Source organism: Anomaloglossus baeobatrachus, chromosome 2 (genome assembly GCF_048569485.1).
Source record: "Anomaloglossus baeobatrachus isolate aAnoBae1 chromosome 2, aAnoBae1.hap1, whole genome shotgun sequence".
NCBI classification, from domain to species: Eukaryota; Metazoa; Chordata; class Amphibia; order Anura; family Aromobatidae; genus Anomaloglossus; species Anomaloglossus baeobatrachus.
In genome coordinates, this window is record NC_134354.1 from 763,575,826 (window position 1) to 763,595,717 (window position 19,892).

At 43.6% G+C, this 19,892-nt stretch overlaps 1 protein-coding gene across 1 annotated transcript in view; it reads left to right on the forward strand.

Annotated features, from left to right (window-relative positions):
• Positions 1-11,834: 11,834 nt before the first annotated feature.
• Positions 11,835-19,892, forward strand: part of TSKU (tsukushi, small leucine rich proteoglycan) — a 36,770-nt gene continuing 28,712 nt past the window's right edge. The window contains exon 1 of the mRNA XM_075334691.1: positions 11,835-12,074. The gene's annotated coding sequence lies outside the window, so the exon portion shown is untranslated. The remainder of the gene's footprint in view (positions 12,075-19,892) is intronic.

Genomic DNA, 19,892 nt, shown 5'->3' on the forward strand with positions numbered 1-19,892 from the left:
CCAGCAGGAGCTCTCCTTCCACCCAGTTGCTGATCATCAGTATTCTTTTGGTGCTTAAATACTCCCTTCTTCTCTCGACTGGTGCTGGTGATATTATTCAGTTCATTCAAGCTCTGGTTGTAAGCAGATGGCTTGCTCTCATCTGTGATATCGTTTCTGAAGCTTTGCTAAACTTCTGCCTGAGTCATCTGTGTAAGTAGTTCTTGCAATTTCCCCCTGTGTGTCCTGCTTGTATTTTCCTTTAGTGGTTTATGGGGTTGACGGAGAGCTCATTCCACCCATTCCATATGTAGGGTCCAGCACTAGAGGTATCTAGGGTCGGGTATTCAGTTTTGGTGCATATGTGCAGCACCTATCTAGGGTGGTGAGGGACCCCAGGGATCAGCAGTAGGTTTAGTCAGGGGTCATCCTCTCCCCTTTCCCTAAATGCAGGGTTTCCCTTCCCTTTCCCCTTTGGCTTGATACTTCCCCGGACCTATTGTGACACAACCTGTGCAATGAGAAAATTATAACCTTTGTCAACTAAAAACTCTTCAGGTTGCTTCTTGGAATATTCAAGGAATTACGCCACTAGTGTGAACTGCAACCACTAATCTCTTGTGCCTTATATGAGATCTGTAACCATCAAGCTCGTTTTGATCTCAGTATACAGAAAAACTAAAAGTTTTCCGATTTAGGCTCTGATCCCTTACAGAGTTCCCGGCAGTTGGAACCTGGCAGTTGGAACCCGGCAGTTGGAACCCGGCAGTTGGAACCCAGCAGTTGGAACCCAGCCGATCATGCATTTTGAAGTCATTTTACACTAAATTCCCCTCCATCTGTACCAAATCCAGCCTTGCTCCTTTCCACTAGGTATACAGCTAATCACAAATGAAGGATAGCAATTCATCTGTAGGTAGAAAGTTTACTTTAACCTTGGCAAACAAAGGTGAAGGAATTTCTTTCCTCTATTAATAAAGCGGTAATGTTATTTGAGATTCCGGTCATTAAAATCTGCAGGGAGGACGCTATATTAGGTAGATAACTGAACTAGACCCATTTACTTCCATTGTTTTTAATTAAAAGAGAGTTAATGACATTTTTTCAGAAAATGACTTTTTTTTTACCATTCCTTCAATCTGGAGGTGTAGGGCATTTTACAATTTAAAGGAGCAGTAACCTAAAGGAGGAAATCAAAAAACCGAGACATAAAAAATGTATAGATTTAGGTTTTAGATGTAAAAAGTGCAGAAAAGTCAGAGATCCCACCCTACTTAATGGTCTCCATCCTTCCTGGAAGACAATAGTTGTCCTTACTTAAAGGGATGGGGCTTCCCATTTGGATTTCTTTCCATTAAAGGGGCATCTAAAATATTTAATTGAGGTGTTAATAGAGATATAAGACTTTTTGGTATCAATTAATATTTCTACCTTTGTCTTTTTGGCCATTTGTCAATAATATGGCCAGTTTCGGTTCTGGATAAGGCAAGATCTAGGGCACATCTTTCCACAGACTTAGATATTCCTAAAGGGTTAATACCAACTTCATAAATGGGTATTAGAGGTCATACAGACAATCTATTTTTCAATGTACTGCTTAATACAATTTTTCAGCTATTCTTGAGATTTTAATTTGACTTTTCCTTTATTTACTACTCGTTACCTTGGAGACCGACCACAGTAGAACACACAAGATCTTTTCTACGGAACTTGTTTTGATGCAGTTGGTCTCCTAGGCAACGAGCTGTACAGCAAAAAATCTTAATAACCCAAAAATGGCTGAAATTTTTAATAAGCAGCACTCCGGAATAAAGAAAACAGCTGAAGGTTCGTATAGTGGAGTGTATTTTTGGTCCATATGCTGTGTGCACGCATCCGTGTGTCACAGTTCGAGTATACACCACTGATTGACAGCTTATTGTGTTGGGGCTAGGGTGGGGCCCCCAATCAGTTATGGCTTTATTGAGATAGCAATTAACTCCATAATTCCAACGCCCCTTCCTCCAACACCCATATGATACACATAAGCCGGCTTTACACGCTGCAATATCGTTAATGAATTATCGTCGGGGTCACGTCGTTAGTGACGCACATCCGGCATCATTAACGATATCGCTGTGTGTGACACCGCAGGAGCAACGAACATCTCCTTACCTGCGTCCACCGCCAATGCAGAAGGAAGGAGGTGGGCGGGAGGTTTACGTCCCACTCATCTCCGCCCCTCCGCTTCTATTGGCCACCTGCCGTGTGACGTCGCTGTGACTCCGAACAACCCACCCCCTTAGAAAGGAGGCGGTTCACCGGCCAGAGCGAGGTTGTGCGCGACGGGCAGCGATTTGCCTGAGTCACACAACCAACGGGGCGGGTACGATCGCTTGCGATCTCGCTAGTGAGATTGCAGCATGTAAAGCCCGCTTAATGAACCCCTCCTCCACCAATAAGATCACTCCTGAGGGCCTCCTCCCCCACAATCAATATCATATATTGACGGCCCTCCTGTGACACCCTGGCCGGGCCAGGTAGTAACAAATAGAGCCCCTCATTACACCTGTCCCTCATAGGTAACACACAGCCAAACATTTAAACCCTAGTCACCCCCCTCAGGGCTTGATGGACACACCAGGGGGCGGAACCAGGCGGTTGGAAGACGCCCACCGAGGAGTCTCAGACAGCCTGGGGCGGGAAAGTTCAGAACAGTTTGAGAGTTCAAGTAGGAGAGGTGTGTGAGCTGGAGCTATGTGCAGCTCCAGAAGAGGCGAGAAACCAATTTAAGCAGGTGCCGGGGTAGGAGCCCTGGTACCTTTGGCTAGGAGGCAGACGCCGGTCTCCGTCTGCAGGAGCCGGAAAGACAGCTCGGTGAAACCGACGTGGACCGGGACAGGGTTGTAGCCCGCCGGTACCGACACGGGAAACCGACTCGGAAACCGGAGCACAAAGGGGGGTACTCAGACCCTGAAGCTAGGTCCAGAAGCTACTGGGGGCTAGCAAATTAACTGATTGCGGCCAGGACTAGAGGTCCTGTCCCACCCAAAGTCCCGACTGAAGGCAACAGCCCAACGAGGGGGATAAACGGCCACCGCCACGGCTCAGAAATCCCACGGGCCAGCATCTGCGGGCAAAGGGCTCCTTAGGTGACCACAAGCCGGGAGCGGACTCCTGAAGTTGCAAGCACAGGCAGTCCACCATCCAACACAGGTGCGGGAGAAAGACAGAGACCACCAGCCGGGTGGGGGACCAGACTGCAGCCGGCTGCGGGCACCGACCACCATCACCTTGGTTTACCAGAGACTCGTGTGTTTACTAATAGTGAGTACATCAGCACCCTCTGGTTGCCCATCTCCCTGCACCGCCAATCACTCCCAACGGGTCCCGGGGCCACCATCCCTGCCCACGGAGGGGTTAAAAACTTGCTGCGCAACATCTCCCCAGGGTGCCCCGTCACTGAAGCGGTGGTGTCCACCTTCACCACATCCCGTGGGTGGCGTCACGAACTTAACGCGGCTCCGGCCGTACATCTACGTCCCCAAACCACAACCCCCCTTTTAGTTGAAGTGACCGCGAGACCCCCGGGTCCGGAGACCCTTGAGCCACCCACTGAAGGTCCGGATTCGAGCGACTCAGCTGCCGAGCACGGGGCGGTACACTCCTCTACCTCCAAAACCTCTCCTCAGGGACTCCTCCCTAATCACTAATATCATACACTGAAGGCCCCTTCCTCCACCACTGATATCACTCCTGAGGGCTACCTTCCACACCAGCAATATCACTCCTGAGGACCCCTACCCCCAATACTTCTCCTTAGGGCCCCCACCACCAATTTCATACACTAAGAGCCCTCTCCTCCACTACTAATATCACTCTTAAGGGTCCCTTACTCCACCACCCCAATACCTCAAATGAGGGCCCCCTCCCCCACAATCAATATCATATACTGAGGGCCTTCTCCTCTACCTCCAATACCTCTCCTGAGGGCCCCCTCCCCGAACACCAATATCATACGCTGAGGCCCCCTCCTCTACCACTGATATCACTTCTGAGGGCCACCTCCTCAACCAGAAATATCACTCATGAGGCAACCTACCCCAATACCTATCCTGAGGGCCCCACCACCAATTTCATACACTAAAGGCCCCCTCCTCTACTACTGATATCACTCTTAAGGGCCCCTTCCCCCACCACCAATATCACTCCTGAAGCCCCCTATCCCATCCCAATACCTCTTCTAATGGCTCCTTACCCACCCCCAATATCACTCCTGAGACCCCTACCTCCATTATGTCAAATGAGGGCCCCCCCACCACAAATATCATTCCTGAGGTCAGCCTTTTCCACCACTAATACCACTACTGAAGCCTCCTACACCAATACATCTCCTGAGGGCCCCTTTTCCCACCACCAATATCACTCATGTAGGTCCCCACCACTCATATAACTCCTGAGGGCAACCTACCTCAAAACCCATATCAACCCCAAGACCTACACCACCGATATCACCCCTAGCTGCCTTGGGTTCCACAAATATACACAATGTAAAGGTGGTGGGACCTCTGTAAAAAAAAAACCTGAAAGCTGAATGACTCGAGATCCTGAAGACATGCTCCTCACACTTTGTCATGTGACTGCAGATAGAAGCTCCATGTGTGAGAAGGTAAGAAAGGGTTTTTTTCGGGTGGCCCAGGAAGCTTTATTAAACAGGCACTAAGAGCACACAATGTAGGTACTAATGCCAGGCTGATCTGTTCAGCAGCAGTGTCAGTTAGTAGGGCCCCCTGGAGAATTCTCCGGTCATCCAGTGGGCAAGTCTGACACTGAAGGCAATATATCCTAAAAGAGTCATACAACGCTTCAACTCAACAGCAAGCCTCGTAGCGCCAATAAATAGTAGTGCCACAGAATTTATTGAAGGACTTCGGCCCTCAGACAGACACTTTTAAAGGGAGATCTCTACCTATATATTTGCATCTCCTATTAAAGTTAACAGGAGCAGGTGGCGGAATCCCTTTCTTTCTTATCCTCTAAGGTTTAGCCCTTTAAATGAACGTGATTTTTTCACTCTATCGCCAAACAGACTTGTGATACAAGCGATTTTTAATCTTTCACCAGCGATCCGGTAACATGTAAGGAGCGCCGCTCTGGGAGACATTACACCGCACCCTTCATGCTAATGGATCCGCTCATTAAATTGATTCATTTTCTGAGATGAAATTCAGACATAAATTCCGTCTATAGAGCTAAAGTGCCGTCTCTGGGGGATGGGAATTGTTTATTTGCGAACACCCCTGGTTCTGTAATTGGATTTCTATTTCAGTTCTCCATCACCGTGTCACTTTAGAGACGATTCGCTATATTTCCTGGGTTTCACTTTTTTTTGTATTTTTTTTAGGTGCAGAAATAGTTTTCATGCTATACATAATGTGTCGTCATAGAACACATACATAGTGTACACTCCTCATAGGATGCCTGTACTGAGGTCAGGTCATTGGAGAACAGCGCCCTCTGTTGGCCGCATTCTCATGAAAAATATGTCGCAGATTAAGCTCTTTTTTTTTGCTCTAGCCAAAATATTTAACTAAACACTACATTTTTTTTGGGGTGTTCAGCCACAACAAATTGGACAACTCCTCACATTTTTTTTAACCCCTTCATGACAAAGCGATTTTCCTTTTTTCGTTTTTGTTTTTTTTTCTCCCCTTTTTCCGAGAGCCGTAACTTTCTAATTTATCCGTCAATCTTCCCATACGAGGGCTCGTTTTTGTGGGATGAGTTGTACTTTTCAATGAAACCGTGAGTTTTACCATATAGTGTACTGGAAAACAGCAAAAAAATTCCAACTGTGGAAAAATTGCAAAAAAAAAGCGTAATTGCACGACTGTTTTGGGGATATTTTATTCACCATGTTCACTATATGGTAAAACTGATGTGTCAGTGTGATGTCTCAGGTTGGTGCGAGTTCGTAGACACCAAACATGTATAGGTTTACTGTTATCTAAGGGGTTACAAAAAATTCAGAAGGTTGTCCAAAAAAAGTGGCGCATTTTTTGCGCCATTTTGCGCGACTTGTAGAATTCTCATTTTTCAGTGACAGCTTATTTTTTGCATCTCGAGCTGATGTTTTTAATGGTACAATTTTTGTGCATATGCTACATTTTTGCACAAAACTTGTGACAACCAAAAAACGTAATTTTGTTGTTTAGAATGTTTTTGCCGCTATGCAGTTTACCGATCAGGTTGATTGATTTTATATTTTGATAGATTGGGCATTTCTGAACACGGCGATACCGAATGTGTGTATATTTTTAATTTTTTTTATTGTTTCATTTTCAATTGAGGCGAATGGGGGGGTGATTTGAACTTTTAGGTTTTTTTTATTTTTTTAATATTTTAAAACTTTTTTTTTACTTTTTCCTTATTTTATTAGTCCCCCTAGGGGACTATAAGGATCAGCTGTCTGATTGCTCATTCATTTCTGTTGATCAGAGCTGCACAGCTCTGATCAGCAGAAATCCAGCTCTCCTGTTCCAGCCTCTGCTCTGTTGGCTCTAACTGGACCTACGTCATAATAGCACAATCAGTCATCACATGACCTGTTGCTACCGATCATGTCACAGAGCCTCAGATGGCGATGGGGGAAGGCGTGTTCCTGGCCGTGGCCATTTAAATCGTGCTGTCACATTTTCACTGCGCGATCTAAGGGGTTAGCAGGCTCGGGTGGATGCAGATCCACCCGCGCCTGTTAACCGCACATGTCTGTTGTTCAAATCAGCAGACATGTGCAGGGATCACCACCGGCTCACTGCAGCAACCGGCGGTGATTACCCCGAAATGATTTAGGACATACCGGTACGTCCTAGGTCGTGAAGCGGTTAAAGGTTGCGGAAATTAAGTATTTCACATCACCTCTTACCCATCTTTCCCTGGACCAGGAAATAGATGGGAGGAGCGGAGCAGCACACCACAATGACGTGGGTTAATCTGGCCAGCGCTTGCGCAGAACGGTGGAGACAGAGGGGAAAGTGCGGGCACGAGATTATGGGCGGGTACTTGCTGATGACAATCACAGCGCCACCCATAATCTCACGCCTGCGCAATACGTCACCAGCGGTCACACTGAGCACAGTGCTCAGTACCACGAGAGTGGCACGGCGCATGCGCGAGACCTCGGGCGCACTGGGCGGTGTCATGAGGTATGAAATGGAGCGTTGGGGGATGGTGTAAAGCGGCAGGAGGGACAGTAACGGACACCAGACAGCCGCCCCCATGGACAATTTACAAGATTTGCATACCAAAAGGTACAACTTTATAAAGTATTTAATTTGGTCTAAAAGGGGGCACAAAAACAATAGGAACCTTGCTAGAATGCAGCCCAGGAGCTGCAGAGGGGGAAACTTTTAGGTTTAGTGCAAACTTTCTGCTGACAGGTTCCCTTTAAAGAAATACGCAGGCATGTGATTTCCAAAGCTCTCCAAATTATTGTAAGGAGAATAATTACTTTTTTAGTCCTCTGAAATATAGGAGTACCGTGCATAAATATAGGGTGTTTCTTATAGGATAGCAAAGAGCAGAATACAAGACTACATAGTAAGTACTGACACTCCCAGCATCCACCCACCATTTTTAGGTCATTTTACCAGGTAATCTAGTAAATATGACAATTGGGAAGAATCTGTGGTTTACTGACAAAGCCTAGAACTTTTCCCGGTGATGTAGTGTGGATTGTGGGTGTTGAAGAATTTCCTACTCCTATTAAAAGTTTCTGGGATTCAGTCTAATAATTTATTTTATAGTCCTCAGAAATATAGACGTACCATGCATAAATGTTGGGGGTTTCTTATAGGATATCAAAGAGTGTTATACATAACTGCATAGTAAGTACAGACACTCCCAGCATCCACCCAGCTAAGCCACATCCCCTGAACAAGTCTTCTTCCAAAAGTAAAATCCCACATCGTTGCATTTGTGTCTATGTCTATGGAAAGAACAGTGGTGAAAAGTGGTACTGCAAGTTATAGGAAAGTCCTAAATATTCTTGCTTGGTCCAATCCAGGGGTGGACATATCATTGGGACCCAAGAGGTATGAGGGCCACATCCACCTCCAAAGGATTGTGCATTGTGAGGAATTATAGGACTGCAAAGGGCCCATATGCTGTTCTTGCACAGGGGCCTCTTCCGTCTGTGTCCACCAATGATCCAATCATATTATTTGTACCTAAAGTATAATAAACAGAATAATGAAAAATATCAATGTTGACAATATTCATCTTTCGGATATCTAACGTTGTGATTTTTAAGCGCCAGGTCCTCACACATACATAGAGACACATATTCTTCTTACTTAAAGGGACTATGTAGTCAGAAAGTAACCTATTGTTTCAATCAGATTTTGTGTGTTACATGTATTTTATAAATAAAGTTATATCATGATCTTTATTAAAACATAAACAATGTTGCAATTGCTATTTTAGACTTATACTCCCTGTCCTTTTAGGAAGAGTTTTCGGCAGTTTCATTACTCAGTACTACTCTATAATGTTCTCCATGCTTCTGATTTCTAGTAAGTGTTTTATCTCACCACAATAGTGGATTCACAGTTTCATTACTCAGTACTACTCTATAATGTTCTCCATGCTTCTGATTTCTAGTAAGTGTTTTATCTCACCACAATAGTGGATTCACAGTTTCATTACTCAGTACTACTCTATAATGTTCTCCATGCTTCTGATTTCTAGTAAGTGTTTTATCTCACCACAATACTGGATTCACAGTTTCATTACTCAGTACTACTCTATAATGTTCTTCATGCTTCTGATTTCTAGTAAGTGTTTTATCTCACCACAATAGTGGATTCACAGTTTAATTACTCAGTACTACTCTATAATGTTCTCCATGCTTCTGATTTCTAGTAAGTGTTTTATCTCATCACAATACTGGATTCACAGTTTCACTGCTCAGTACTACTCTATAATGTTCTCCATGCTTCTGATTCTAGTAAGTGTTTTATCTCACCACAATACTGGATTCACAGTTTCACTGCTCAGTATTACTCTATAATGTTCTCCATGCTTCTGATTTCTAGTAAGTGTTTTATCTCATCACAATACTGGATTCATAGTTTCACTACTCCGTACTACTCTATAATGTTCTCCCTGCTTCTGATTTCTAGTAAGTGTTTTATCTCATCACAACACTGGATTCACAGTTTCATTACTCAGTACTACTCTATAATGTTCTCCATGCTTCTGATTTCTAGTGTTTGATCTCATCACAATACTGGATTCACAGTTTCACTGCTCAGTACTACTCTATAATGTTCTCCATGCTTCTGATTTCTAGTAAGTGTTTTATCTCATCACAATACTGGATTCACAGTTTCACTGCTCAGTACTACTCTATAATGTTCTCCATGCTTCTGATTCTAGTAAGTGTTTTATCTCACCACAATACTGGATTCACAGTTTCACTGCTCAGTACTACTCTATAATGTTCTCCATGCTTCTGATTTCTAGTAAGTGTTTTATCTCATCACAATACTGGATTCATAGTTTCACTACTCCGTACTACTGTATAATGTTCTCCCTGCTTCTGATTTCTAGTAAGTATTTTATCTCATCACAACACTGGATTCACAGTTTCATTACTCAGTACTACTCTATAATGTTCTCCATGCTTCTGATTTTTAGTGTTTTATCTCATCACAATACTGGATTCACAGTTTCACTGCTTAGTACTACTCTATAATGTTCTCCATGCTTCTGATTTCTAGTGTTTGATCTCATCACAACACTGGATTCACAGTTTCACTGCTCAGTACTACTCTATAATGTTCTCCATGCTTCTGATTTCTAGTAAGTGTTTTATCTCATCACAATACTGGATTCACAGTTTCATTACTCAGTACTACTCTATAATGTCCTCCGTGCTTTTGATTTCTAGTGTTTAATCTCATCACAAAACTGGATAATGTAATCCATACATATGATTTCTTGTAATAGTGTTTTATCTCACCACAATACTGGATTCACAACTTCATTGCTCAGTGCTACTGCATAATGTCCTCCCTGCTTCTGATTTCTAGTAAGTGTTTTATCTCACTACAAAACTGGATTCACAGTTCCATTGCTCAGTACTATTGTATAATTTCCTACACACTTCTGACTTCTAGTGTTTTGTCTCACCACAATACTGGATTCACAGTTTCATTGCTCGGTTCTGCTGTATAATGTCCTCCATGCTGCTGCTGATTCTAAACATGTGCTACATAGAGACAGGAGAGAGAGCAAAAGTCCCTCATGTCTGTGTGTGCTGTGTTAGGCCTCTTTCACACGTTCGTGAAAAACCACGCACGTTTTTCACGGATGTGTCAGAGGTGCGTTTTGCCCTCCGTGTGCTGTGTTTATGGCCTATGTGTGTTCTCCGTGTGTTATCCGTGACAACACACAGAGAACGGGACCTTTCTGCTCACCTGTCACTGGCGTCGCTGTCCGTGGTGCTGATCTTCGGTCTCCGGTCCTGCCGACTCCCCGCTGCTGCTGCTTCCGGCCGTAGTGAAGTGAATATTCAATGAGCATAATGAGTGGCGGTCGGCAGCAAGTGACAGCAGCGGCAGAGACAGGAGGGCTGGAGAAGGTGAGTAAAGGTTTGTTATTTTTTCTCACAGACACATGTCTTTCCGTGTGGTCCATGTGCGTTCCGTGTGACACCCGTGATGCCGGAGAGAAAACGGACATGTCGGCGTGAAAAACACACGGACACACGTAAGTACGGAATGGACACACGTTCTGTGCGAAAAAACATACATGTATTCGAAATCATAGGAAAACATAGGTCTACGTGTGTATGTGTCTCCGGTACGTGAGAAAACTGCCAAACGTACCGGAGGCACGCACGTGTGAAAGAGGCCTTAGGGAGACATTATAGCAGCTAGTCTCCACCCACCAGCTCAGAGACAACTGAAATCTAGAGATAAAGCCTATGGAGGGGAAAATTGGGGGATATAAGTCATAGTACAGCCAGAATCCCCAATAAGGACAACATCTAGAAGGAGTTTGTATGGGTTTCCTCCCACACTCCAGAAACATACTGATAGGGAAATTAGATTGTGAGCCCCAATGGGGACAGTGATGGAGTTAATAGTGCTGTGAGTAGTGTTGAGTGGACCCGGATCCGCAAAATCCGGATCCGCACGGTTTGAGAGCCCGATCCGAGTCCGACCAGTACCCGGGATTCGGGGTGCACGATCCGGATCCGTTTTTTTTTTTTCTCTCTCTCTCCTCTCTCTCTCCTCTCTCGTCCCGGCTCCCCATTGATTTATGGCCGCGGATTCCGGATCGGATCCGGACTTCTACGGCAATCCGATCCGGACCCGGATTATGACTGATCCGCTCAACTCTAGCTGTGAGTAAGATAAATAAATAAATAAATAAATAAATTAGCATAATTCCACTTGTAAAGAGCAGCTTTTTCTGAAAAGTAATCTAAACTGATAGGAATGGCTACACATTGTATTAAGATGATTGGGAGTGGTCCCATCTGATATGGTGGCCTTCAGAGCAAAAAAGCTCGTAAAGCCATCTTCATAGGAATGCATTTAGAGGGTTGCAAATCCTCTGATGACCCAGGAATGCTGCACCATAGGGGGTCCCATAGTCATACACATGCTAAATGGCTTCCCCTCCCCCACACACAGACTTCTATTGAAACTTTTTTGAGGTTGCAAGAAGTAAAAGAAAAGAATATCACAATCTGCAAGAACAGAACAAAAAGAGGCTGTGAGGGAAGAGTTAACAATGTGGGCTTGACTTGCGAGCTCCAGCCCACTCTCTGCCGGGGACGGCGCCTGGCTCGGGAGCTGCGCGCTTCTCCCTGCTCTTTGCAGACGCTCCCTCAGCTGCAGAGACATCACTCACTAGTGTGCAGGAGAATGCAGGGCTGACCCCAGCTGCGAGCACAGACCGCACTCACACTCCGGGGAGGGGAGGAGCTGCCGAGGATATAAATGAAAGCCACATCTGCAAAGTGGGAGCCCACACAGGATGACCCAGGACTGGCACCCCTGAGCACGAGCACCCTGCTTCTCCCTGGACCCAGCTCACAGCAGGTAAGCAGAGGAAAGCCGGGTGCTGCTTCCTGGAGGAGGACTACAAGCCTCAGCAAGTTCAGCGCCAGCTTTCTATACATTGCACTGGATGCATGGCTGCCCTAACTTCAGTGCAAGCTTCCCATACATTGGATTAACCCCTGCAGAGCTGGCATGGATTCACTAACTTTCCACTAGACCTTCTGTACAATATGGCAGCACTAACCTCCCTGCACTCACCCCTATACATTGCACCCCCCCCCCACTATACATTGCACAACCCACCCCCCCCCCCATACATTGAACTCCCCCACATTGTCTACTGCACTCTCTCTGTATAACGGGTCTATATCTCTCAGATGTGTAACATACCCCCTGAATAGCTCTCACTTCTGTGCAACTTTTCAGTTAACCCCTTCTACCCCCACACATGGATTCACAATAGCACTGCACTCTTCCCAAACCTTACTAATCTCTGCATGAAGGGGGGGGGGGGGGTTAACTCTTTCCATGCTACAATGGAAGCTCCCTATACATGTGGGACTCTTCCTTTCCTATAAAACTTCTGAACATTAGACTCTCTCCCCATGTGTCATAACTTTTTTTTTTTTTTATTGCATGCTTTGGATATATTGTATTAACCCCTTCAGTGTCACATTTTGCTTCATTACATAATAATAATACTTTATTTCTATAGCACCAACATATTCTGCAGCGCATAACAAATCAGGGGGTTACACTTTCCCTATTTGCATTATAGGGCAGGCATGGGTTCACTAACCTTTTATGCACACTCCCTATACATAACTTAGTTCTAACACCCATATGTTATATTTAACCCCTGCATGGCTTCAGTGACATCAATCCAATCATAATTTGCAATCCAATCATATAATTTGCATTACAGTTGACCCCCTTAACACCTTCCATGGTTCTGCTATGCCTGTTACTCTTCCTTCCCATTTAACCCCTGTAGATCACCCTTTCCCCTGGATCTCTCATTCACATAGCATTAACTCTCTGCCCATCACATACATCTCTACCACCCCCATTATTTTCACACTATACACAGGATCCCCTCCCATGTAATGCCCCCTTCCCCCTGCACCAGATGTGACCAATGTATTTCCTCCTCTGGATTGTTAGTAAATATCTGCAACTTTGTTGCTGGTTAGTTTCCATTGATACCCTGAGCCTGGATTAACACAGCATGTTGCAAAGTCTACTCAGTTTTTGCCATTTTTGGGAACTCTGGGGAGTTTTTTTCTGGTTTTTTTTTTTTTTTTTTTTTGAAGGGGAGGGTTAAAACTCAAACAAAAATCAGTATGAAAAATTTGAATTTTGCCTGCCTCTCACATGGCCTGTACCCTCCATTCCTGGAGGACTCTGCCCCCACCTGATAAATGGCAATGATAAGCCAATGTCCCATATTGATTAGTTGCAAATTGTTCCAAGTACAAGATCAACAACCTCAACTTGTTCTGCAAGGAGGGACAGGTAATGACACTCCAAAAATTAAAAAATTTTCATAACAAAATTATTTATTTATTTTTTTTTCCTATCCAGAAAGTCTATAATTGTTGGTTGTTTTGTATATGAACCTCCTGAATTGTAAAGCGCTATGGAATATGTTGGTGCTATGGAAATAAAGATTTATTATTAATAATAATTTATTGATGATGATAAATCTTTATTTCTATAGCGCCAACATATTCCACAGCGTTTACAATTCAGAAGGTTCATATACAAAACAAATAAGTTATAGACTTTTTGGATAAGAGGAAAAATAATAAATATATATTTTAACTTAAATAATCTCAGACCACCATCAACTTTTCATGAGGTCTTGCTGCAAATCTTGGGGGCACAAAGAGTCCAGCAACTTGGAACCCCCATGGGAATATCCTGTAATAATTATTGAGAAAGTCAGTAATATTTTATTCCTACACTGATTCTTCTACATGATGGTGGTCCCTAGCCATGCCAGGTCACCATGTGGGGATGGTGTGCCAACTGTCACAAACTTTTATCCATAGCAATCCAACATGGACATCAGGTGGCCACGTACATTCAGTATTCTAACTAGGAGAACTAGTGGACATGAGAGATAGATAGATATATAATAATTTATACTATAATATAAATATATATATATATATATATATATATATATATATATATATATATATATATATATATAATTTATAATATTATATTATATTATATTTCTCCCCCCCCCCCCCCTTGTGCTTTTAATTTTTGGTAGTTTTTATGGGAGCCCACTTTAAGAAAAGTTGTATACTTTCTCCTTTTGGGATACACTTTGTAAACCTGGTTCTCCTCAATAACAAGGAGCAATCTATGACCTAGCAATTTTTGGAAAATCTGCCCGGAAGGTCCTTGGATAATTATCACATTGGGCCTGTGGTCAGAGTTAAAGCTGTCATGAGCTGCCCCAGTGGGTGTTCTTTGGATCTGTAGTTGCCTTTACAGTCCAAAAGTTTACACTTGGGGAATAAGGAATGATTTTTGTTAGTAAATAGTTTCCAACTTGTGACCAAATTTTCAGTGCTGGAAAAAATTAGTAGCTGAGCCCAAGAGCTGACAATTGGAGATAGTGGTGGGATGTTCGCTCTGTGGGAGTTTTGCCTTATGCTCCTGTCCTGAACTGGTACTTTGCATAGGAAAGAACTTTTTGTGGTTTAGGTGTATGGTTTTTTTTTTTTTTTTTTTTTCTTCCCATTTCTTGAGTGGAGTTGAAATTGCCACGGCTGCAAGTAATTTGATCAGTAGCTGCGCTGAGCAGATCCTCCTCCTCCGCTGCCCTGTGACTGCCCTATGGTAAAACTGCAGGAGGCAAGACTTGCCAAAACTTTCTAAATCAAATGCACCAAAGTTTTGGCAAAGTTGAAAACCCTTCTTGGAAGTTTTGACCAATGTGCACTGGTTGTAGCAGTGCTGAAGTTGTTGTTTTTACCTTTTTTTTTTTTGGGTGTTTTTATGATATTTCTTTACGTTTGAGATGTTATACTTAGCTCTGCTACATCTCTGGGGGAAATGGGAGAGTTTTCTAAAGAGCTTACAATCTATATGGCTCCAAACACTGCAGCATCATTGGTCGGGAGATATGGGTGCTTGGATGGCTACCTGGAGCAATTTCTGACATTTTATTTATAATTTTTTTTTTTTTCCCAGGCGATCAGGGGTTTGTCCTAGAATAGTCTGTTCACACATTTTGGCCACGTTGCGTTATTTCACAGCAAAAAAAAGGGCACTTTTTGAACATTGCCTTATATACCCACTGCTTAAAGCTGTGTAGGTCTTGAGCTTCTCATAGCTGAGGGTCTGTTCCAATTGCATTATATTAAGTCCTCTGTGAGCTTAATACATTGGCAACATAATAGCACTCCAGCCTAATACATTGTGACAAGCGGTATTTTCCAAAAAAGAAAAGAAGAAATTGCAACAGATTTTTATTTATTTCCCCCCCCCCCCCCCCCCCCCTCACTGTACAAATCATTGGGTGGTGATACTCATCACAGCCCATACCCACCCCCATTAGTAAAAGCTAATGTTTACACTGTTCTTTTAACCTTTAATTCCCCCCCCCTTGCATAAATATGTGCACTCCCAACTTTATACTTTCCAGACTCTCTCTCCCTCCATTGTTCCATTCCCACAGCTGTGATCCCAAGAGCATATTTCTAGAATTACAATATTCCCCAAAAATCCGCTTTTCATCTGTTCCGGACAGCAGTGGCCACAAAAAGGAGGAGGAAGGGATTGGGGGAGGTGGGGGATGGGACCACATCTCCCAGTGTTGCCCTCGTTCACCATTTCCTCTTGTTTGAAGTTTGTACTTTGTACAAAAAAAAAAGTTTTTGCAAAGTTTAAAAAAAACTTAACTTTTCTAATATTAAACTGAATAACCAGGAAGATTCACTTTGAGCAAACGGTGACAGTGTGTGTAGAATATATAATATTTTTATATATATTATCTCCTTCTACTAAATGGATATGATTGAATACGATTTTAACTACATGAACAACCAATGTCTGCCATTACAGGGCCCCCCTGGGTAAATCACCCAACAGACCATGAATAGTATTGAAACCCCATTTTTATCGATGTGGCTCTAAAGTAGTCAAATTGCATTGCTTTTGCTCCCATATTTAAAGCTGACTACGCTGTATAATGACGTGAAGGAGAAAAAAAAATAGTGCGGCTGGCTAGTCACTGACACCAAGCAGAGATCTTGAAGACGGTAATTACTTGATATTCAAAGAATATTCCAAAGCTACAGAGCTATTTATTCCAAAAACAAAGTTCTTTAAAGGGGTAGTTCCTGTCTTAAAAAGTAACCTGAGACCCCAGCATTCCTGATCATGGAGGACAGGGGTGGGCACAGCGGCCCCTTAGTTGTCTGCAATAGTGGGGTCACAATAGCCAGAACCCCAGTAATGATGAAGCAATGCCATCACTTTATAATATCCCTGTAGACTGTGAGCCCTCGCGGGCAGGGTCCTCTCTTCTCCTATACCAGCCTGTTTTGTACTGTTAGGCTGTGTCCACGGGAGAATGTAGCTGCGGATTTTTCGGCATCAAAATCCGCAGCTTTCCTGCAAAATCCACACCTTTTCAAAGGTGCGGATTTTGGTGCGGATTTTTTTTTTTTTTTTCCCAATTTTAAAGCCAAAATCTGGATGAAAATCCGCAACAATAATTGACATGTTGCAGATTTTGCCGGACGAAAATCCGCACTATTTCCGCTGCGGAAAAATCCGCAGCGTGGACACAGCATTTCCAAAATGCCATAGAAATGGCTGGGGAGTAGCTGTGCTGCAGATTTTCGGGAAATCCGCGGCAAAATCCGCGCATTTTCCGCAGCGTGGGCACATCCCTTAATGATTGTTTTACGTATACCCTCTCACTTGTAAAGCGCCATGGAATAAATGGCGCTATAATATTATTTATTTATTTTATTTATTTATTATTCCTTAAAGGGATTGTCCATTTTGTCTACCCCTTCCTGGTGGGTATCTGCTTTCGGGATTCTGACACAATCACCAGACATCCCCTTTTTAGGCAAAATCTTTGGGATGTGTTAAATTGACTTCCATTATCTTTTCCTGCCATCTTGTACCCCCCCATCCCCCAGGACAGGAATTCCTCTTTAGTAGAGGATGTGATTGACTGGTTGTATACAATGCAGATCTGCCACATATTGCAGTGCGGTGAGTCACTGATGTGGTGACGAATTGTGGCAATGTCTAAGCTTTTGATTTTTAACCTTTTGCTAAAATAAGCCGGGTGCTTGATGTTTTCATTATATTTTGGGTGCAGTGTTTTGTCGCTAGGTGGGGCCTGTGCGGTACTTTTGTAATAAATCATGGGAAAGTTGACTGAATCCTCAGACATTAGTTTGATGTCACACAATGTTTGGTAAGGTTACAAGGGCCAAATTCTCCATTAGGCCTCATTTAGTAAAGCTGCCTGACAGAAAATCTGGCTTTGTTGCCCATAGCAACCAGCCAGAGCAGCTTCAGAAATCTAGATGGTTTCGGCAGCAAATTAGGCCTTGTACATTTAATAAACTTGTTACCCATAGCAACCATTATTTTTGGGCAAACCGGGCTGGGAAAAAAATAGTTCCTATGGGCAACAAGGCCATATTTATGATTTATATTCTGGTTTTTATCGGGTTCCTTAAAATGTAACTGTTGTCTTAGATTTTACTTCATAAATATTGATACACATAAGACCCAGTGGTTAGTCAGAGGTTAAATGCCTCGCCACAATGGCTGTGGTGTGCCGACCACACTGGGCCCATTGGGATTTCTTCACTTTTTGCTCACTGTTTTATGTAACAACCTATGATTACTGATAAGGGGATAAGTCGGATCTGGCTTTGACTGATTAGATTACAGAAAATCTAATGACCATTTTACTTGGTGAAATTTTAAAGACTTAGGCTGGGTTCACACATAGTAACAGCGACGTCGCTGTTGCGTCACCATTTTCTGTGACGCAACAGCGACCTTGTATGTCGCTGTTATGATCGCTGCTTAGCTGTCAAACACAGCGACGCAGCAGCGATCATAGCGTCGCTACATGTGCAGAGAGCAGGGAGCCGCGCACACTGCTTAGCGCTGGCTCCCTGCTCTCCTAGCTAAAGTACACATCGGGTTAATTAACCCGATGTGTACTGCAGCTACATGTGCAGAGAGCAGGAGCCGGCACTGGCAGCATGAGCGGCGGATAAAATGCATCAAAAACTGCACTGGGCCTTAAAGGGAATGTGTCACCTGGTTTTTGTTAACCCATCTGAAAGCAGCACAATGTAGAGACAGAGACCCTGATTCCAGTGATGTCACTTACTGAGCTGTTTGCGGTTATCAGAGCCCATGAGTATCCTGGACTAATTATAAAATCACTGTTTTTAATCAGCAGTAATTATCAAAACTACATTAAGCAGCCCAGTAAGTTACACATCACTGGAATCAGGATCTTTGCCCCTACATTAGGTTGCAAAAACCTGGTGACAGATTCTCTTTAACAGATTTGCGAGGCCTTTCTTTTGTATTCGTGCCTTCTTATAAATTGTGGCCTATGGTCACATCCCATTTACCCTGGTGTCTGGCTCATTTATGGCCCGCCTAACTCATGCATGCATACATTCCCTATCCACCTAAACAGGTGATGTTGGCAGAGAGAAGGATCAGACTTATTGAAATATTGACACAATCCTTTTTGGTTTCATGGGACGATAACTCACAACCATGGGTTTTCTACATTTAGGTGGGTGGAGGCAATTGCCCCTCCACTACCCCTAATTCCATTGCTAACTGGCTGCTGTTAGGGAATATGCCATTTCTCCTGTGCTCAAAGTCTGTTAAATGTCCCCCTAGTTGGGGGGCTCTTTCTTTTTTTTGCACACCCCACCCCCACATCTGCTCCAGGACCCAAGTAACTGCAACCTATACAGCCATATTGCAGATGACCACTAGTTGCCCATCGAATTTGAGTAAAAAAAAAAAGCTGAGTAGGTTTTTCCCAACTTGATCCTAAATTCTTAGCTATACCAAGGTATTCTGAAGTTTAGTGGCTTTGAGTGTTTGATACATGCAGGGGCGGACATATTATTGGTGCAACCTGTGTGGCCACCCAGGGGCCTAGGAGGCCACTTCTACCCCCCCCCCCCAAAGGAGATGGGGATTTTGCATTTTTAGGAGTACTTGGGCTTGCAAAAGGCCCATATATTCTTGCTCAAGGGCCTTTCTGTCTGTGGATAAATGTGTAGTATTAAAAAAAACCTAAAATAACAAAGGGGAAAAATAGATTCAATATTTAGAACCATAAACTGATACAAAAACTTTTTGTAACCGTCTTCTTCTTTTTCCACTGTCAGACTGAGCAGCTCGTGTTGAATCTTGCCCCGTTTCGCACAGTCGTGAGCGTCTCGCAGCTTCCAGTCTTGGCCGCAGTCCGTTTTGCTGCTGGGAGAGTGTGGGCCGGAATACTAAGTGCCCCTGCTGTTTATGGCCCCTGTTCAGCATGTAAGAGCCTGTATTTTTATGGTGGGCGACAACTTGTAAAACTGTTGCCAGTGTTCAGCAGACTATAGTGCAATCGTGCGGAATACGCCTGTTATTGTGTGAATGGAAACAGCCTTCAAGTGGAGAATTTTGATTAATAGACCCTCAGGCTAATGTCCTGTTTGACCCTCATTCCAAAAGTTTCCTGAATGTAGCATGGTCATGTTAGGCTACTTTCACACATCAGTTTTTTCCCATCAGGTACAATCCGGAAAAAAACGGGTAAACCGGATCCGGTATCGC